The sequence below is a fragment of the Sinocyclocheilus rhinocerous genome, unplaced genomic scaffold, assembly GCF_001515625.1.
Source record: "Sinocyclocheilus rhinocerous isolate Xijiao unplaced genomic scaffold, SAMN03320098_v1.1 scaffold3063, whole genome shotgun sequence".
NCBI lineage: Eukaryota > Metazoa > Chordata > Actinopteri > Cypriniformes > Cyprinidae > Sinocyclocheilus > Sinocyclocheilus rhinocerous.
In genome coordinates, this window is record NW_015640469.1 from 103,276 (window position 1) to 122,531 (window position 19,256).

Genomic DNA, 19,256 nt, shown 5'->3' on the forward strand with positions numbered 1-19,256 from the left:
CTGAAAGATCATACGATACTGAAAACTGGAGTAATGGCTGCTGAAAATTTAGCTTTGTCATCACATGAATAAATTACATTTTAAATATATTAAAATAGAAAACATAAATTATAACTATTTCACAATATTAATATACAAGCTTTTTAACAGTTATTTTTAACAATGCGACCTTGGTGAGCACAAGACACTTCTTTCAAAAGTAAATTTTTTTTGTGTGTTTGTTTATTTATTTATTTATTTATAGAATAATGTGCCAGTGGTGGTATACATGATTGAAACCCACTTATTCATATGCCTTTATGCATACTCATGTTAAGGTCAATATCTCTTTTGAGGTGTCCTTACATGATAGACACCATAGAAAATACCACATTGCAGACAATGCCTCACTATTGTAGGGTTTTGTGTTTGGTTATGTCACAATTGTGCTTGTACTTTCAACTCCCAACTCTGGGGTTAAACCAGACACAGAAGATCACAGCCCTTCTGACACCCACATTCACAGCAGTCACACATCACTAAAAAAAGGTGTCTCAGAGATTAATTCTGTAGCCCTCCCTTTGTGCCTCACTTCACTATCTCCCCTGTGAGCCAATCAGAGACGATCAATGTGATCGGATTACTGCTCTGCCATGATTGAAGTGACCTCGAGAGGAAAATGAGCATCTGATGCCATGAGAACGATGACATATATCTCATAGGGAGGTACTTTTCTTGCAGTCTAAAGTTTGTTTTACAGGTCAGTTTGGCATGTATTGGAAAGTGTTGGGTACTGAAACAGGCTCATCAATCATTGGGCTAATTAAATTAGACTTGCTATCTTTTAGCATGTTCTGTATTGCATTTTTAGTACTAGAATGTGTCATTTTAATCTTCACCTATAGCGATAATGATCATCTTTCCCCGTGGCAAGATTGTAACAGTGTTTATATTTAGTATCAAGAGCTACCTATGAACATGACAGAATCATGTGGCTCGTTAGCCCAGGAACAACAAACAATGTTAACAATGTTGCCTTAGTATATTTGTGTGTGTGTGTGTGTGTGTGTGTGTGTGTGTGTGTGTGTGGACCATCTCCACTGTTTTCTCAAAAATATGTGGAAAAGTCTCACATTTACATCCCGCAATTTTTTACATTGATATTTCCAGCATCATGCTGTCCACATGTAATCTTCTCGTTTCCTTCTCCTCATCTTCTCTTGAGGTAAGTCACTTCTGCTCAGACTGAATAATATTATCCTACTTATGTCAATAGCTCCAAACAAAGATAATGCGCTTTACGTGCAGGAGAAGTTAAACTTTCAGTGCATGAAGACGGAAGGAATCAACAGAATCAAAATATGTGGACCAGAATCCAAGGTTGATCCCTTAAGAATGGTTGCCTGGAATCACTACTGTGTTCTCAGCATTCTGAGGGAAAATACAACGACAGGAAAGAATAATACACAAATCAAAACAGCACTGTATGCCAATTAAATTTCTAATATTCAGAGCAAATGTTAGGAACGAGTTTTTATGCACTGGTCACAAACCCAAAGGGTCAACCACTTGGAACTAAAATCTTCATTGTGGTCTAGTATTTAAACAAATAAAAGCAGCTCCTGCAAGACCCAAGTCAGCAGCTTCCTGAGGATTTACTTTTAATTTTCTTTCCTTTTTCCTTCTATCCCATTCCCTTCTCTTCATTTTCATCTACAGCATCTTTCCCAGGGTTTCCTGGCCCATTCAATGTTGCGCTCACCCACCCGACTCTATCTTACTGTCTGTGGCAGAAGACTGATCCCCTGCTTCTCGAAGGCTGACAGAAGTAGGCTGCGGTATGTCAGAGCCCAGGACCAATCAGAGCCGATATGCATAGTAATAAGAAGCAGGGGCGGGATAATGAAGTTCCCAGCTTGCAGCCTGGAAGGGTATCCTCCGGTGTGCGCTGTGATTTATTTCCCCTGTCAAGAGCCAGGACAGCCAGGACTTGTCCTTCCCCATGGTCCCTGGGAACGGCAGTGCAGCTCCAGACCAGATCTGAGAAGAAAGGTATACCAGCGCTGGACGTAAAACGCAGATGCCCTACATTTCACACTTGATTCTGTGTGAGACGGAACTGTCAGAGAATGTAATGTGAAGTTCTGCGGGGTGGTGATTAAGGCACCGGCAGTTTTCTAGTTGTGACTTTACATTCTTAAGATGTCTTTTTAATTTAGATAATCTTAAAGTAGGCCTCATTTTTTTTAAGTTGACAGGGCTAGTGGGTATTGTGACTTCTTTTCCATAGGGTCTTTCTCAGCTTATAAGTGGGCATTAGATACTGTTTTTTCCCCCCTAAAACTACACATTACCATCAGCAAAAAATAAATAAATAAATAAATACAAAAATCACATTAAAGTCAAAATGACATCAACATTTTTACTTTCATAATACACATTCCTGGTCGTATTGTGGATGATTAATTGCCTTTTTTTTATGTTTGGCCATGTAGGCTGTCAGCTTATAAGTGGGCATTAGATACTGTCTTTTCCCCCCTAAAACTACACATTACCATCAGCAAAAAATAAATAAATAAATACAAAAATCACATTAAAGTCAAAATGACATCAACATTTTTACTTTCATAATACACATTCCTGGTCGTATTGTGGATGATTAATTGCCTTTTTTTTATGTTTGGCCATGTAGGCTGTTGGATAATATTAGCCAGTAGCCAAATAGCTATTTAGTCACTGTATTAACAAATTCCCATTCTGAACCGGCTTCAAGCTATATTTCCCATTTTTCACCATTTACAATGATCGTAAGTTCATAAAAGCAAGTCATAAAAGTAAGTCTCAATCTTTTCCTCATTACATATCCTGTTACACTTATGATGGTGTTTTAGCATCACGGGAAGAAATAAAATAGTTTTGTAATTTTCCGTAAACATTTATTATAAGTAAGGTGCAAAGTGAATTTGATCTACCAATGTAACGTTAAGCACAAGATACATAGTGTCCTTTTTTAAACGACTTTATTCTGTGAATTTTTTTTGTGTGGCTTTAATCTTTTTATATTGTGATTTTATGCCACTAATACACTGGTGTATTCTCAAATGCATCACATAATGTACAGTAAAATAGACTGCAAAAAGACGTTCACTCTAGCTCTACATAACTAAGGCATTTCCTTGCAAAACAGGATGTCGAACCATTATAATATTTAAAAGTACAAAGAAAGTGATTAATTAAGAAAGTCTATGCTAATTAATTTTATTTAACCATACAACTATATTGCCTATTTTTGCCTCTTTCAGACTCACACATCATGTTCCGATGTGACACCAGTGGGCTACTCAGGCCTTGTTTCACTGGCTTTCTGGGGTCACATTAAATCTTCGTCAGTCTTGACCTTGGCCAAAAGTGTTACATTTGTCCAATGAAGCACTGAATGAGTTCATTTAGGTAATTACACATTCAGGTGGAAGAGAACAAAAATACAGACCTAACATGCCTGAGGTTGGCTGTACATCAACTTGGCTGAATGATGAAAATGCTGAAGGAATCTAAAGTTTTTCATGCGTTTCAGACTTCAGTGCAGTTTGTTGGGTTACTCTCGCAAATGTAATGTCAGAAGTTCATCAGCACTGGTCAATATCACCGGACTGCTGATAATATCACCATGACAATATCTAATTATCCTCACTCATACTAATTATCTCCTTTGTATAAATGGTTGTAATTGCCATTTGTTAATTGGATAGACTTGCTTTTGTTCCTCAGCTGCAGTTCTTATGCAGTGTTTATGGTGTTTATTTAACCTCTAATTCTTTGTACCTTTGAAATTTGGATTATAATTTATCTGCACTGTTTTTTGTAGTTTTAAAATGTCTACAAATAGAGTGGAAATGTCACAGGTGTCAAGAGCCCTAGCAGTTTTTGAGCAGTGCTTGAGAAGTGATGATGCCCCTTGACCTCACTGAAATGACCCTTTAATTGCAACTTATTTGAGAAAAACTTGATCATACATATACAATTTGATACATGAGACTTGACTCAAGTTTGCTTGACTAGTTACAATAATTTGGTTAATTTTCAGTGTAGATTTTAATGATAGAAGTAAATGCTTATGTTCTGGGAACTGACTGTTGAAAACCAGTAAAAAACTGCTGAAAACCAGGTTCTGCGTTTTAAACGTTCAAGACAAATGTCTTGGCAAAGATTAATTCTTTGTATGTCCCTGCTAGCTGGTTTTGGGAGGACCAAAAAGATGACAAATGGACAAACGCACAGCTATATTGAAGACAGAAACCTCTTGGAACTGAGCCACTTGGACCAAAAAAAAGCTTCTTTTGTATTTTTGTTAATTTTTTTTAACCTGGCTATCGAATAGACTGGCATCTGGAGCTGCACCTGGTGGGGGTCTGAATTCCACGAATTCCATTACTGGACCACTGATACTATTTTCATAAAAATGTCAAATTACTCTCACCTGTTCTGATTGTCTGCCACTTAATATAGATAGTAAATACATAAATAGAACCTCATTTCCTTTTGCTAATCTTTTTAACTGTAATTCTGATCATTGGTCGTTGCTTGTTGGCTGTTGCAAGTGTGGTATTGTCACTAGAAGGTTTCTGGTTTGATTTCTGTATATTTATTGTTACCTGACTTGGGTTGGATCTAAGTCTGATTTGGATAGTACATGGTTTTAATGTAACAGAGCTCTTCATTGGGAAGAAATGCATCTGTCAGTAGTGGTGATCCAAAACAAGCATTTATTCTCTTCAGTTTTTTTATGTTGATCAGATGTGTTGCGATCTATTCTTGCAAACGTGAACGGTACCGACAGTAACATGGCGCTCTAAAGTGTACAATCTCATGCAGAAGATACAGTGGGAATCCTAACATGGTACAAAACACACACTTATCCCTCACGACAAACACACAATAGTGCTGCTGGCCACAGATGAGGCCCAGAGCAGGTCCCTTAGAAGATGCTAAGGTGACAGTGTCAGCTTGACTTCACTAATGAATACTTCACTCCTTTTGGCTCCCTCCCTTTCTCCTTTCTTCTCTCCTTTGCTCTCCTTTCCATATTCCCCTCTGGCTTTGGCCATCCTCGCTTGGCCCTTAGCAAACATCGTCATCTTCAGCATGACCCTGTGGCCTCTAAATGTCGCCTGAAGGCTTACTGTCACTTTGACTTTGGTGGGGAGAAAGGGTCTGAGGAGATTGTGTCAACTAGAAGCTAAGGGTAAATGCATTAATACAATATAATGAGAGAGAAAGACGCACTGGGTTCAATAGGGTCAGCGTTTTGTACTCAAGGCCATTTGTACAGTAGTTTTTAGCATGCTTTATCTCTAAGATTTTTTAAAGGAATAGTTCCTTCCCCAAAATGAAAATCTAATCACCCTCATGCGGTTCTAAACTGTATAACTGACATTATTTTGTTAAACAGAAAAAAAAAATGAATAATGTTGTGGTATCTGTTTTTCTTTTAAGACTTGTGAAATCATGATAGCTCATGATAATCTTTCTCTCCTTTTCTCTCCATTGAGCTGTTAACTGAAGCGAGCTGGGCTGTGTTTCTCAAAAGCATAGTGAACTAAGTTGATTGCAGAGACCATTGGTGGCAATGGTTCTATGATCTACTTAGGCTTACGATGCTTTTGAGAAATGCAGCCCTGATCATTGAGTCAGAGAGTTGAGAACTGGATCAGTCTGATTCTTAAACAGGTTATTCAGAATGGCTTTGTGAACTGGATGAAACAATTAATTAACAAGATCTGATTCAAAAGAATGATTAATTCATAAATTGGATATTTTTACTGCTTCCATTAACTCTTATACACCATCGAAAGCCCAAGGTGGATGACAAGATTTTCAACTAATAATGACTTTAAAACACTATTTAAACAGTACTTAATCTATTTACAACACAAAGCTATTGAATGGCTTAAAAAGGCTTGAAATATACTGTAGCACATGGCCACATATTTCATTATATTGAAAATATTTTCCAGGATATTCTTAAGTTCACTTTTTGTGTAGAAACAAAATTGGAGTGAGTAAATGATTAGTTTTATTTTTTAGATTAAATACCTCTAGAGGGGTTTGGGGTGAACAAAAGGGTTAGTTCACCTTAAAATTCAAAATATTTCATTTATTCATCCTTTTAAAAAAAAGTTTATTTTTAATGAAAGCCGAATTAGATTTTTTTGTCTGTCCAATGAACGTTTATTCCACCAAAATTTGATGCTTAAAAACTCGGTAAAGAGATCGTAAAATAAATCCATATGAATCGTGCAGGTTTAATCCAAGATTGCTTTATATGATGAACAGGTTTAATTTAGTTGTGTAATCATATATAAACATTGATCAATGCACATACATAGAGCACATCAAATATGGTAAACATGGAAGCTCAAATGTGCTTGCTTGATGCACAAGAACCAATGAGGTCTGTTCTTGCTTGTTAATCAAGCACATTTGAGCTTCCATGTTTACCATGAGGTGAGTAATTGATGACAGAATTTTTATTTTTGGGTGAACTATTCATAATTATTTCTATTTAGGTGAAAAAGAGAGTGCTCTATTTATACAAACACCATAAAAGTGTGTTTGAGCGCATACTGCTAACTTTTTTTGGCTAGTAGATAATAAGTCTTCTGCATTCTTAAAGGGGTCATCGGATACAAAATTCACTTTTGTTGTTGTTTTAACATAAATGTGTGTTGGAAGTGTGTGCACACATCCACCCTATAATGATAAAAATCCACCCAGTGGTTTTGTTAAAATCCCTATTTTAAAATCCCCTTTCTCAAATCAGGCTGTTCTGAGATTCCTGTCAGAATGACGTAGTTCTGCACAGGCCCCTCCCACGATAGTTGATTGACAAGTCTGTCTTACCTTAAGACCCGCCCTGAGTAAGCTGAGAGCTGTCCCCATTGTGTCGACTCCGGTGCAGGGGAAGACAAGAATGTCTCCGATTAAGCGATTGAGGTGTTTTGTTGTTGATGTAATAATGAACATAGCAGTCGTCATTTACTCCTGACATCTGAGCCGCTGAAGATGCAGAGGACTAAAGTTACTTTCGTTTTTGAAAGGAATGCGCCGATCTCCGATCTGCCTAAATGCGTTTAAGTTCACGTGAATCATTCATGATCCAGCTTCTTCTACAGAAGAAGTGAGTATAAGGGTTTTTTTAATGAATCTTTGCAAATCGCCTTTCCTAATATGTGCTAGTTAGCAAGTTTCACAGCTGAAGTTTACAGTCTGCTCATCACCCCACGGAAGAGAGGGCCGGGGTCAGCAGAGCTCATTAGCATTTAAAGCAACCCGGACTAGAACGGCGTGCTGAAAACAGAGCTGATTTTGACAGGGTAAAAAGGGTGTTTTTTACACTACCATTGAGAAATTTTAACCAAAGTATTTTATAGACTTTTCATTAAGACCCTAAAGAATCATATCAACTTGTGGAAAATGGGCATCCGATGACCCCTTTAAGAGTTATCTTTCTATGGCCCTCATGCTTCAGCCGTCCTCTGAGGCATCGTCTTCGGCTGCTGGTGTTTTAGGAGCAGGTGTCGAGGTAGTGGTTGTGTTCTGGGTCTTAGCCACCAGGCTCACAGCTCACATCTGTCTGTCCCAGTCAGCCTGTGTCCTTAGTGACCACACAACCAACAGCTGCTCAAATAGGTCACTGACGGGTGGATGCTCAGAGCTGGCCGAAGGGTACTGGGGACATGCATTGGCCTTTAAATGAGACTTTGAAACTCTTTCTTCAAGCCACAGATTTGGGGAATAAAATGAACTGGAAGCACTGCAGTATGTAATATTTGAACAGCATAATAGCATTTTCTATTTTGCATTGTAATTGAACCTATATCAAATCATTGTGTGAATAATTAATGAATCGCCTATATCCCTGCTAATTTAATTTCACTGTCATTGTCTATTAGTTTCTCACTTCATGTTTTAACATCCTGGCATGATGATGATGTTTCTTGCTAGCTTTAGGAAGCACACATGGTGCCATCTTCAACATCAGTTACCTTCTCGTTTGTGAGGTCAGTTAGGAGATTACTGTTTTAAATAACAACTTGATCCGAGGCTCTACTGAGTATTTGAGCACTTTTATGTACTTAGTCGACATGAAATGGAAATCTAGCCTATTTTCTAAATGCATCTTATTAATAGTATTGTAAAATATTCAGTTACTTCTGCTGGACTTCTCCAGTTTAGTCAGTTTAGTTTAGCCCTTTCTCGTTTGCCTCCATTTAATCAATTATTGATGGACAGAACCAAGTCCGTGTCCTACAATTTTTTTTTTTTCTTTTCTGATAATCGGTTTTGCTTGGATGTAAGTCACAATGTGTTCAAAAAGAAAACTCCTGCTGCTACTTCTGCTATGCCACAGCTTTAGAAAAAGAAAAGAAAGTGACATGACATGTGGCCAAGTATGGTGACCCATACTCGGAATTAGTGCTCTGCATTTATCCCAGTTTTATTTTTTTTATTGAATCAATATCGGTTGAACCGATATAGGTCGATATAGGTTATTTAATAGTTTATGCATGCTCATTTCCCCTATTTTTGCATTTAGATTACATTTCCTGTCATACAATGCTCTAGTTAATTTTTAAGAACTTACCAATTTAATAACACTAACAGTTTAACAAATTTCAAATAATGATTGGCTTAACAATTTTACAGTCAATGCATTGCTATCAGTATAAGCCCATCTTTCAAGCAAGAAAGAAAAAAAAACAATCTCATAGGTTTGAAACAACAGATGTAATTTTCAAAATGAACATGAATCTATTTGGACACTTTCTGGTGGTCTGATGGTCTGATGTTAGTAGAACATGTTCATAGTGTTCATAGCATTCACTGTAAAATCAATTGTGGTTACTCTTCTAGAACTTGAGGATGGCTGCTTTTATACATCCACTAAAAAAGTCAGCTTGTAACCACTTGGCAAAAGTAATTGAAAAATAGTTAATTCTGGGTTTTATCCAAATAGTTTATACATTAAGTTTGGTTTAAATGTCTAAATTATTGTTGGGGTCACTAGAAGAGTTCCCAGCCCCATCTACATAAGTGAAACATAAATGACATCTACATCACTAGAAATGTCTTTGTCATTGCTCAGACAGTCCCAACATCCCCCTGCCAGCCTCTTCTGGAGTCCACCAGCTGTCGAGCGAGTTGTTGTGATAGATATGGATGGGGAATTGCGTGTGACATCGACTGCAGTCGGTGAATGTGTTCATATACTGTAGTTACCATAGGGAGAGTGACTAGGGTGTGTGTGAGACCTGAAGTGGGTATTTGATAATGACAGCAGAGGCTTGCGTGGGTGAGTATGAGTTTCGCATACTTATATAATCGAGCACATGCTCACCGCACAAATGCCTCCATCTGTCTCTTGGGTGGGGCCGCTGCAGGTCATGGCCTTGCCCACCTACAGCACAGGGCCGTGGGCCGGGACTTCTGCTGAAGCAGGCTGGGAGGGACAGCCGGCTAATTACACCCTACATCTGAGTGAAAGGCATTCCTGAGGTCTGGTGTCAGTGCCACTACTCCACCCCCTACCCACCTCCATCCACGGCTCATCACCCCACACCTCCCCCGGCCCGACCATCTCCCCACCAACCCCCCACGCCCCCCTCCTTGAGATGGCCACTAATTGGCACATTCCCCTGCCAGTGTGGGTGCTGGGAATGTCAGTGTGCCACATGTCCCAGTAGCAAGCGGCAGGAGAAAACATCTACCTTTTGTTGCTGAGGAGGGCCTGTCCGCAGCTGGGATGGTTTCCTCCACACTGCATCACCCTCCCACCCTAACGATACACAGAGAGAGATAACAAGAGAAAGAGACAATGAAATGCTAATTCATCAAAGCGGCGTCTGGTGCCATTTCCACAGGGGAAATGAATTAATTAATTCATACATGTATGATATTATATGGAGATCATCTCGATGCTGTGAAGCCCTGTGAGTTTACATCAAAGCTCAATAATGTATGCATAACTCCAAAATTTAATTTGACCTGATTCTGGATTCAAGTTAAGCTCAGTCAACAGTGTTTGTGACATAATGTTGGTTACCTTAAAAATTTAATTTCGATTCGTAAGAGGCACTTACATCGATTTTGGGGGCATTTAACAGAAACGTAAAGTATATACATTCATTCAAGCACTTTATTTGCTTTATTATGTTTAAACTTGTCTATTATTTAAATTGTACAGATGTTATATTTATTTTTCTTGTCAATTTCCAAAAAAAAAACACATTGACTTCCATTATAAGTTCCTTACGGTAACAATGTTATTTTAGTATTTATTTATTCACAGTTAAAGTTTTTATTAATATTTAAAATTCATTTTGAAATTAATATTGAAAATTTTAAAATAAAAAATAATTTGTTTTAATTTTAGATAAATATAAGCAATTTTTATGTGTTTTCGTCATTTTTATTATTTTTTTTAATTTTTCATTTATTTTCATTTCACTTAATTTCAGTTCAGTTTTACTTTATTTCCAGTTGGAAATTTTAGTGTTTCAACTTAAACTTGTTTCAGTTAGGGTTTTTTTTCATCTAATATTCATAATTTATTTTTAGCTTAATTTCAGTTAACAAAAAAATTTTCATTGTTTTTTTTTACCTTTTTTTGCTTCTTTAATACAGAAAGGATGAGACATGTGGAAATTACTTTTTGTAGCAATCAACATCATGCCACAAGTGCTGCTGATTGAGCTTATCTATTCCTTTAATAGCGCTCTCTACACATATGTCATGCCTCATCAGCTTATTGTGTCATGTTTCTCTTGCAGTCCCCAACCATTTGTATTAATATAACTCAGGCTTTATTACTAGCACCACAATAACAATAGAACGGTATTCTGAATTAGGAAATACAGTTATGTAAAAATGTCTCCATCTACCAATAATTTTATATTGAGGAAAAATAAATTTAAGCCTTGTGGCTTGAAGTGGACACCCTTGTGTCTGCTTGCCAGGCAGATAAATAACTGCCTTGTTAAAGTTTTTCTGCTCTGTTTTTATGGTGGTGAGTTTTATGTTTGAAGTCTTTTTATGGGCCTCTTGTCCCCTCTTTATGAACTGCTCCTGCCTTCTGGAAAGTTCCAGCTGTGAAGCTCCATGTCTCATTTATGGCCTTTTGTCTTTTGATCTCAAGAGCCAGCGCTCACCAGACTAGTGCCCACGACAGGAAAACAGAGTGAAAATGTACATACACAGTACATGGAGACAGTGAAGTGAAGTGTAATGCCAAGTGCCCATTACAAGACAGAAGGCTGTTGCTCAAATTTAAACTTGGCATGAAATTAAATTTTACCCTAGATAAAAATTTGTCTATTTAGTAAATGCATGTTAATTACCCTATCGTGAATAATTCATCCATGCATGTTTCAATTTTTATTTATTTTTGAAACTGTAATTTTTAATCCAAACTCTGTCTTCTAGTGAAACGACAGACTTCTCCAATCTTTAAGTCTGCTTAAACCTGCCCCTTTCTTACAATCGACTGCAAGCACATTCAGACCTGCTTCCATCCAATCAACAATTGAACCAAGTCCCAGCCCTGCATTGTTTTGTTTTTTTCCTTTTCGATTGTCCATTTCCCTCAGATGTACGTCACAATTCGTAAGAAAACATCTACTTGCGTTTCATCACAACTTATGTGTTATTTGTGTTGGTGCACACAACTAATCACAGACTTTTATGCATCAATTAAAACTTTTGTTTTGCACAGAATGGGAAAACAAATACCAGTATTTTTTGCAAAAACTAAATTTCAATAAGTTTAACTTGGTCTCATAAGAAGTTATAATTTGGTAACTCATTTAATGGTGAAATCGTATCATAATGTATGACAAAGTTCAAACTTTGTACCTTTACCTTTTAATCTTGTGTAGCTAGATATTTGACTTGCATTATAAAGTCTGTTTCACTATGCTACTCGTTCTGGCCAAGAACTGCCCACTTAGACAGGAAGAGACCATCTGACTGACACAGAAAGAGACCAAATACAGTTTGTTTAGTTTTTATGTGCCATTTATGGCTGTGTAAACCTGAAATAGATTGTACTGTACCACAGTAATAGACTGTACAAGAAAAAAAATCATAATGCAGTACCAGGATAGAAATAATATCTGCAATTAGTGTAAATGTGTGGATAGTGATTTTCTACAGATTCTTTCACAGTTAACAGTTGTTACTGTCCAAGACAAAACTCTGAATATCTTTGAAAGTTAACATTGTGTAGCAATCTGCTAGGAGCTTGTGATTTCTAGTTTTGCGTGCAATATGCACCAACCACAGTGGGCGAGCCATGAGCGTGCCGTCTGAGACTGAGGCTAGTAAAAGCTTTGCAGTGAGCAGGATGACAGTTTTGGGCAAGCGTAACCAGGTGAGGAGAAGGTGTCATGTAAAGCGTTATGGGTCGTGAGCTGATATACCATTGAAAGCCAAATGGTCACGGTACATTTTCCAGTCAACATATGAGTCACTCTGCAGATATGCACTCGAAATAAATAGCCTTCCTGTTCCAGCCTGAAACCACACCCTCGTGCGGTTTCGTGGCTGGTGAACCTGGCCTGGGCCTCATGGCCGGCCGTGATGAGGCTCTCTGAGGCCTGACTGAGGGGTTGAGCAGGTGCGTGTGGGGGTAGCATGGGGGCAAGCCTAAAAATTGACTTATTTTTTTAATTGTTTATTGTTTACCCACAGTAAGGAAGTGTAAGCAGTGGAGTGCCCATCGCCGGTCGCTCTGTGGTGGGCGTGAGGTCTGGCCGTGTCCCTTGAGGTGCCCGCCCCCTGTGGAAAATCTTACAGGAGCTCCTGGCATACAAACAAGTATGACAGCTGTCAATTGTTGAGCTGTGAAGGATATAGTAAAAGCTGTACTCCCGGGTTTTGACAGCACACCAAGCGGTTTAGGTGGTCAAAGGTCAACAAACTGAAAAACAAGTCTTTTCTTTTCTAGTTTTTTTTTTTTCATTCGCATTGGAGGAACGAAGTGAGGCCTAGCAGACAGATGCGAGGAGTGGGGTAAGGCTCTCAGCTGGATGTCTTCTGTGGGGATGGCAGGGATTTCGACAAGCTTTGTTAGCTGTCAAGTGTCATCTTTATTAGTCAGCTGGGTGAGTCAGAGCTGAGATAAGGGTTAGCGGAGCCACCTGCGGGAGCTGCCGTTCATTACCGCCGGCCGCTGAGGTGTCACACTCTCCATCTATTATTTATGCTCTTTGCATCTGCACTGCCACAATACAACTCCCTCAGCCTGAAGAAATACTGTGTATACTTAAAGCAAACAAATAAAAAAGAAAAAAATCTGGATTCGGATGCACATAAAGTCTCGATATGAACGCCATTCTTTTTTTTCTTAATAAATTAACATTAATCCATAAGACGACTTTATGAACTGTAGTTTGCTGTTAAAGTGATAGTTCACCCCGAAATGGAAAAATTAGTTTTTGAAGGATCTTCATGCAGCTTTTTACATAAAATAGCAGTATAGCTTGTCCAAGTCGTGCACTATATTGCAGGTCTTCTAAAGCGAAAAAAATTAATTCACAATTACAATTTAGACAATCTTTCGCACCAACTTAGCTGTCAAATGTCATTCTCTATTTGATATTTTCAAACTGTTATACTGTTTAACTAAATAAAATAAAAAAAGTAAAAATAACATCAATAATTTTAAATGCTATAACTCAATTTAGTCATCACAATATTATAATATAGAGTATGAAAATGGATATGCAGTTTCAGATTTGATAAAGATTACATATAACATATTTTTAATTTAAGACTACGTGAGTAATAGATGACAGTAATATACAGTGGGTACGGAAAGTATTCAGACCCCCTTAAATTTTTCACTCTTTGTTATATTGCAGCCATTTGCTAATGCTGTAAATAGGCATGAACAAATAAATACAAATTATACAAATTCTGATTTTGATAAGATACTGATTAATATATTAAGAAATTAATAATGAATTAAATAATAAAAAATAAAAAAAACTAATATTGTCCAATAACCAATATGGTAATGTTATATAGTGCATCCTTAGTATATGTTGTCCTTTTTTGGAGTTTGACAGACGTGGACACTATGAAGTGGTGTTGTGTGGGAAAAGAGCTGCATGAAGATTCACCTTTTTGTGTTCTGTGGTTTGGAACAATATGAGCACAAGTGAATAATGATAGAATTTTCATATTTTAGAGAACTTTTTTTTTCTTAATATGTAGCCCAAATCTAGTCTTGAAATTTTGATCCTAATTTTGGTGAAATAATTATGAATAACATGAGCAGTGAAGAATAAACGGTGCTTCCAAACATATATGCACAAATGAATGATATGCAAACGTTTTTTGTTTTTTTTCAAGAGCTGTTCATACATACATAAAAATCAGTGTATAATTAATCACTCAACCATTACAATGTTTTTGTTTGTTATTGTTTTCATAGTTTTCTTTCTTTTTCCATGATCATATCTTTCCACAGAGTAGCAAAGTAAGTTTTGCCCTTTGGGAGTACAGGGTTGAATGAGAAAGGTTAAAAAAAAAAAAAGATCAAACACATATCACACCTCCTAACCAAACATGCAAACACAGATGCGCACAGATACACACATACATATCCAATGATACACATGACCGTCTTCAAAAGCTCTTGATTTGAGCTGTAAGAACAGGAGCAATGGCAACAAGAAGGCCAGGGATGAGAAACGGCAAGTCTCCTTGACTTGAATTACAGCGGGAAAGTATCGTCATTTGAAGGTTTCCAGGTTTCCACACAAACAAGAAGACCTCCTTACTTTTCCCCTGAGGACCTGCCACGTCAGAAGAAAATAATTGACGAGTTCCCTGATGTGAAGGCAACCTCACAGAGAAAAAGAGACTGGGAGGTAAAAGAGTGTTGTGAAAATTGAACACAATCTATATACACCAAGCTTGAGAAAGAGACCTCCCTTAATGAGAATGTCTTCTGCTTTTGTTTAGACAGGCAGAGAAAAAAAAAAATCTTCTTCTTTTGCATCCATTTAATTGTTTGTAGAACAATTTTTACAAACCTAATCCAAACCACATCCGTATGTGATTTAAAATATGATTTTGTAAATACTTTTCAGTTTGAAGGCACAGATAACTTTTTTTGTGATGTAAGTGAACAAGTGAGCTCTGACATGTAAGGTGGGTCTCAGGATGGGACATATACTTGTAAATGTAGGTGAGGGGTTGTTTGCCAGGGTTGGTTATGCTCATGATTGGGTAGTGGTGAGTCCAGCCTGTGAGGTCATGAGGTCCTGCAGTAGATGCATGTGTGAATTTAGTTATACCTCTCTCATGGTTTGGCAGTGGGTGTGAAAGAAGGAACAATTTTCAGTTTTTTTTTTTTCTCTCTCATTGAGACCGACTCCAGTAGGTCTGTGTTCGTTATGCTGACGGTAAACACATTACTATGGCAACTGATGTAGATGCTGTATATTGACTACTGTGAGAACAAACTAATGTGATCACTTACTAAATATTGTAGACAGTCAGTCGGATTTAAAAGCAAACCAGATTTATGTGTAGTATGATTGGTGTCATTTGGTCTTTCAAGAGTTGTTGATTTAGATTTTTTTCATTAATATACATTTCTCTTTTTTTCCCCACTTTTTTTAGACATACATATTTTGCTGCATATATTGGGAAATATAGGCTGGTATATTGGGAAAAAATTTACTGTACAAACTCTTATGCTTGATGCTAGAAGAAATAGTCCAGATGTGCTTTTGATTAACTCTTTGACAGACTCTTTATACTGAATGTACAATTCCCAGCAGAACAAAGATCACATTGTATTTAATTAAAGTGAAACTTTAGTACGAGGACATATTCTTGCATGTTTCTCATTTACACTGTGATTCAGTGCAGTTATTCAATGCAACTGATCCTCAGGAAAAAAAAAGAAAAAGAAAAGAAAAAATGACTACGCTACTTTTGTCAGCAGGCATTATAAAGGAGGACATTTGAGAATTTGAAAGTGAAAAACAGTGAGAACTGAAATGTCTATCTCTGAGCAATGACTAGTGTTCCTACAATAGCAACATTCAATTAGGAGTACTGGGCTGCCTTCAAGTGCTGCCAAACACCGGCTATAAATACCAAAAATAGGCCGATCTGGTTGTCTGTGTCAACATTTGGACACATTTTAGAGTTGCTAACTGCTGTACATACAGAATGTTGCTTGTTTCACAAATGGATAGAGGATCTTCGCCATGTGAGGAAACCGTTCACAACAGCCCTCCTGAGACAAAATTATGATTATGCCATTAATCACTTTTATTGCATGGCTCTCTGGAATACTTGATTCTAATCGTAGTATTCTGCAGTCAAATATTTTTTTTATATAAAGTGGTTTGCATGTAAACCGCTTCAGAGTATTTTTTATTTGTGTTGTGTTTATTTTGCCATAATGACCATCTTACTGCACATTGTCCATTACCTAACTAACAGCCCTTCTGTCATTAAAATAATAATAATAATAATGGAGAGTTAGGTTAATGAGTGTGTGTGTGTGTGTGTACCTGGAATTCCCTACGTTATGGGGACCAAATGTTCTCACAAGGATCGTAATACCAGTAAATTTTGTCCTTGTGGGGGCATTTTTTAAATCCCTATGAGGAAACAAGTTTATAAATCATACTGAATTAAGTTTTTTGAAAATCTAAAAATGCCAGTACACTGTAAAAAATGATTGGGATTTTAACAGTAAAAGACTGTAAAAATGCTGCATGTAAAAACCTGTTAATTGGATAACAGTAAGTTTCCATACTATATACGGTTAATAACTTAATGTAAAATAGTAAAATACTGTTAAAATTACGGTTTTTGGAAGTGAAAAAGAAAAAGTAATTGTATAATTTACAGTGAAAAAAAACATAAATTGACATTCCCAGAATTCCTTGCATGACACTTCACATGTTTTGTTTTTCGTTGAAATAACTGTTTCTTCTTGTTTTTTTTCCTTAGTTGCATACATTAGGGTTTTATCTTACATCTAATGTTGTTTCATGACTGTTTATTGCATTATTTCTGTATCATGTGTGTGACCATGGTGTTTAGTATTTGTGTGAATGACACTGTGCACCTTCTATATATATATATATATATATATATATATATATATACACTGAACAAAATTATAAAAGCAACACTTTTGTTTTTGCCCCCATTTTTCATGAGCTGAACTCAAAGATCTAAGACTTTTTCTATGCACACAAAAGGCCTATTTCTCTCAAATATTGTTCACAAATCTGTCTAAATCTGTGTTAGTGAGCACTTCTCCTTTGCCAAGATAATCCATCCACCTCACAGGTGTGGCACATCAAGATGCTGATTAGACAGCATGATAATTGCACAGGTGTGCCTTAGGCTGGCCACAATAAAAGGCCACTCCAAAATGTGCAGTTTTATCACACAGCACAATGCCACAGACATGCAAGTTTTGAGGGAGCGTGCAATTGGCATACTGACTGCAGGAATGTCCACCAGAGCTGTTGCCCATGAATTGAATGTTCATTTCTCTACCATAAGCCGTCTCCAAAGGCGTTTCAGAGAATTTGGCAGTACATCCAACCAGCCTCACAACCGCAGACCACGTGTAACCACACCAGCCCAGGACCTCCACATCCAGCATCTTCACCTCCAAGATCGTCTGAGACCAGCCACCCGGACAGCTACTGCAACAATCGGTTTGCATAACCAAAGAATTTCTGCACAAACTGTCAGAAACCGTCTCAGGGAAGCTCATCTGCATGCTCGTCGTCCTCATCGGGGTCTCGACCTGACTGCAGTTCGTCGTCGTAACCGACTTGAGTGGGCAAATGCTCACATTCGATGGCGTCTGGCACTTTGGAGAGGTGTTCTCTTCACGGATGAATCCCGGTTTTCACTGTACAGGGCAGATGGCAGACAGCGTGTATGGCGTCGTGTGGGTGAGCGGTTTGCTGATGTCAACGTTGTGGATCGAGTGGCCCATGGTGGCGGTGGGGTTATGGTATGGGCAGGCGTATGTTATGGACAACGAACACAGGTGCATTTTATTGATGGCATTTTGAATGCACAGAGATACCGTGACGAGATCCTGAGGCCCATTGTTGTGCCATTCATCCACGACCATCACCTCATGTTGCAGCATGATAATGCACGGCCCCATGTTGCAAGGATCTGTACACAATTCCTGGAAGCTGAAAACATCCCAGTTCTTGCATGGCCAGCATACTCACCGGACATGTCACCCATTGAGCATGTTTGGGATGCTCTGGATCGGCGTATACGACAGCGTGTTCCAGTTCCTGCCAATATCCAGCAACTTCGCACAGCCATTGAAGAGGAGTGGACCAACATTCCACAGGCCACAATCAACAACCTGATCAACTCTATGCGAAGGAGATGTGTTGCACTGCGTGAGGCAAATGGTGGTCACACCAGATACTGACTGGTTTTCGGACCCCCCCGGACCCCCCAATACAGTAAAACTGCACATTTTAGAGTGGCCTTTTATTGTGGCCAGCCTAAGGCACACCTGTGCAATAATCATGCTGTCTAATCAGCATCTTGATATGCCACACCTGTGAGGTGGATGGATTATCTCGGCAAAGGAGAAGTGCTCACTAACACAGATTTAGACAGATTTGTGAACAATATTTGAGAGAAATAGGCCTTTTGTGTACATAGAAAAAGTCTTAGATCTTTGAGTTCAGCTCATGAAAAATGGGGGCAAAAACAAAAGTGTTGCGTTTATAATTTTGTTCAGTATATTTCAGCCACCCTGACTGCAAATAATAGAAAAATGTCATACAAAGGCAGTTGCGATTTGTAGAGTTCATCCTCAGGGTTCAGGTGACAATAAATCATGAGATAAACTTGCCTTCTGATGTGTAGAAAATGAAAGCACAGAAACTGAGATTAAAATTAGACCAGGATTTGTGATGTGGATGTTGTGTCTAATTGAATATTCCCCCCTTGGATGCTCTTTGTGTCTGGCATGTGAACTAGAGGGGACGTTTCAATATATAGCTACCAAAGCCTGCAGCAATAACTATATCTAGGTTGAAAGCACCCTCCTCCACACACTCACACAGAACACCCACATGCACACATACACACACGCACACACACACAAGCACGCGCGCACACACACACACACACACACACACACACACATAAAGACATTTCTTTATTTAGACTATAATTAATCAGTTATA